This window comes from Marmota flaviventris, chromosome 8 (assembly GCF_047511675.1).
Source record: "Marmota flaviventris isolate mMarFla1 chromosome 8, mMarFla1.hap1, whole genome shotgun sequence".
Classification (NCBI taxonomy): domain Eukaryota; kingdom Metazoa; phylum Chordata; class Mammalia; order Rodentia; family Sciuridae; genus Marmota; species Marmota flaviventris.
The window spans coordinates 128,426,802-128,430,185 of record NC_092505.1 but is presented as its reverse complement, the minus strand read 5'-3'; the positions used below and the strand labels follow the sequence as shown (position 1 = coordinate 128,430,185).

The following is a 3,384-nucleotide window of genomic DNA, read 5'->3' as shown; positions in this document are numbered from 1 at the left end:
CAAGAAATAAAACCCTGTTAGGGACTGAGGTTGTAGCTCAGTGGTTGAGTACCTGCCTCGCAAGTGTAAGGCACTGTGTTTGATCCTCAGCATCACATACAAATAAAATAAAGGTATTGTGTCCATCTACAACTAAAGAAATATATTTTTAAAACCCTGTTAGTTTCAACCATATGCCCTTCATTGATACTATATCTAACCTGCAATCCTCCTGCCTCAACCTCTGAGTCACGGGGATCACAGGTGTGCACCACCGCACCAGCAATGAGTGATAAGTTCTTAAACGTTATTTTTGCAATGTGAGATCTGAAAACACATTGGCGAACTTTTTCTTATCTCATTATACGAAAAAATCTATTGGTTTTTATCTTGTACTTAGAATGGATCTTTTACCCATGCATGATTTTGTGACATCATCCATTGCTCATTTGGATAATGAGTTATGCAGATCTTTCAAATGTTGACACATTTTGTTGTGCAATATTTGAAGAAATCACATTTGTTAATATCACCACCAACCTGATTTGAAAAAAATCTTTAAATATGAAGAAAAAGCAAGGTTCAAAATGGTAGATACAAGTTTTCCATAATTCTGATTTTCACTTGAAAGCTTGAGTATTGTCACTGGTGACATATTATACTGTCTGTTATGGTTTAGATGTGAGGTGTCCCCCTAAAGATCACTTGTGAGATAGTGCAAGACGATTTAGAGGTGAAATAATAGAGAGCCTTAATCCAATCAGTTGATTAATCCTGTGATGGAATTAACTGAGTGGTGGCTGAAGGCAGATAGGCGGGTCCCTGGGGGGCGTGGCTTTGGGTATATAGTTTGTATCTGGCAAGTGGAGTCTCTCTGCTTTCTGATTATCACGTGAGCTGCTTCCGTCTGCCACACTCTTGCACCATGATGTTCTTCCTCACTTAGAGCCCCAAGGAATGGAGCCAGCTGCATATGGACTGAAACCATGAACCCTCAAATAAACTTGTTCTAGTTTAAAAATTGTTCTAGTTTAAAATTGTTCTAGTCAGATCTTTTAGTCACAGCAGCAAAAAGGCTGACTAAAACACTGACCTTTGTTTTCTTCAAAGTGACAGGCTCACTTTGTTCAGTAAAATGTCTGTCCGACACCCCAGCTTGAATGATGATAGTTGGTCTGTCATTTATTCTTCCAGGTACAACTGATGTGCCTTGTGAAAGCTCTAATTCATTCAGGTCACAACTCCATTGTATTAGTGCTTTTTCCCCAAGACAACCACCGGGGAGTCTGGTAGATAAGATCGCTGCTGTGTGCACACTTCCCATTCTGTCTGGTGGAATATTAAAAACACAGACATTTCAAGGGTTGGTTTAACTGCATCAGCAAGTTTGCTTACTCATCACGGACCCTCTTATGTGAAACTGGCATTTCTCTCCACTGTGAGTGCATGATGGGAAAGAATCTAAGGATCACCAAAACCATGGGATGGCATCAAATCTCACTAAAGATCCCACCAAGGCCATTGTGTTCGTCAGCGCTCTTTTCAAGGGTACCTGGGGCAAATCTGCACCAAACCAGCAGCTGCAGTTGCTTCCATTCTCTTTTAGCTCCATGAAGTTTCCCTTGGCCAAAAACAAACTAAACCTTCTCCAAGTTCAAAGCATTCGGCAAACCATAGCAAGGCAGAGCACCAGACTCATAAACCTGATTTCCATGACAAATATGGTAATTCTGTATTAGCTGGTGGAGCCACTTTCCTTATTGCTGTCTGAACTTAGGCAGCAACAGGAATTGGAATAGAACAGAACCTGTGCCCTGTTGCCAGAGTCATCCTAAAGGAATGGAGAAGTCAGTAATCATGCCAGCTGATGTAATACTGAATTATTTCAAAACCATCTCATAATTGATGCCAAGTAAAAGCACCGTGTGCCTATTAAATATGGCATAGTGGAAAAATAAAGTACACTTGAGAGCTTAAAAAAAAAATGGGATGGGTGGTAGCATTGCCTTGATTCATCCTGAGTTTCCACCATAGCTTTTGCACCAGCCGTGCAAATACACACACACAGTGAAGAGGGCAAATTAGGTCCTAGTACTGTTATAAAAAAAGTTTGATCTTGGGCTGGGGCTTAGCTCAGTGGCACAGCACTTACCTAGCACCTGTGAGGCACTGGATTCCATCTTCAGCACCACATAAAAGAATAAATAAATAAAGATGATTAAAATGGCCACTGGTATCAAGGTTGGGAGATCCACAGTGATCACACAGGTCCTGTCCATCTACAACTATAAAAAAATTTTTTTTTAAAGGTTTGATCTTATAGACCCCCTTAAACACTTGTGAGGAATCACTCCTCTCCCCCAGAGTTCCTTGGACCACATTTTGAGAAACATTAGAAGCCTCATAGGGGGCCAGCCTTGAACTCTGTTACTTTCTTTTCCTCTTCCTTCTTAGTCATCTCAGCTTAGCCATTGGAAAGTCCTCAAGGCAATGAATTCAAGGATGACACAGTTGACTCTGTTTAATATCCTCAGAGGTCTGAAAATATAAGCTAGAATTATAACTTACATTTTTCCCTTTTTTGGTGGTCAGATTTTTTTAAAGTGATACCTTTTGGCTTGTGTTACTCATATTTTATGAGGTTGTTCTTTTCTTTTTTGTTGTGCTGCCCAAAATCATCAGGATTGCTGATTTTCACAACAGAGATTCCAGCAGTCCCAAAGGCTTCTGGGAAATTCTTGAACTGAAAGGGAGAGGAATGTTCCTTCTCTGGAAGGCTGCCTGATTCTTTCTATCTGATTAAAATGGCCACGAGTATCAAGGTTGGGAGATCCACAGTGACCACACAGGTCCTGCCGTGCCTCAGATGGGAATTCCAGACCCTCTTCCATTCCACTATTGCGACTATCTTCCCACCTGGAAGGATTTAATTTTCTAATTTTTTGGCTTATTTTCCCCCCCTTATTCCCAGCTTTCAAACTCCTTGCATAGGCCCCTGCCTGACCCCCTAAATTTGATTATCCTTCCTCTCTCTTGGTTAAATCAACTACAGAAATCGCACGACATTCTATTACTTGATCCCCTGATAGAGTGTTTGCCCCCCCCCCATGCTTTACTCTACTGCCCCTCGGGTTTATCTATTCTTGTTGCTTTAGGGATTCAACCTGGGCCTCTGGTATCTATTACTCTCCATCTTATGTGCTGCCAGATCACCTGAGTGATTTTTAAATTAATTGTTCATCTCTTCATTCTTGAACACTGTGAAAACACCCTGGAATGTAAGTGTGGTCCCCCTGCTCCCCGAGAACTGCCTCACTCACCTTCAGGGATGTGGCCTGGCAGCCACTTTGGCCCTCCCTTCCCTGAACCATAGCTGATGGGCCAAGGGTCATGTGATGGATATAA

At 41.7% G+C, this 3,384-nt stretch overlaps 1 pseudogene; it reads left to right on the top strand.

Annotated features, from left to right (window-relative positions):
- The first annotated feature begins 1,589 nt into the window (after positions 1 to 1,589).
- LOC114091220 (cytochrome c oxidase subunit 7B, mitochondrial pseudogene) lies at positions 1,590 to 1,834 on the top strand (annotated as a pseudogene).
- Positions 1,835 to 3,384: the final 1,550 nt, after the last annotated feature.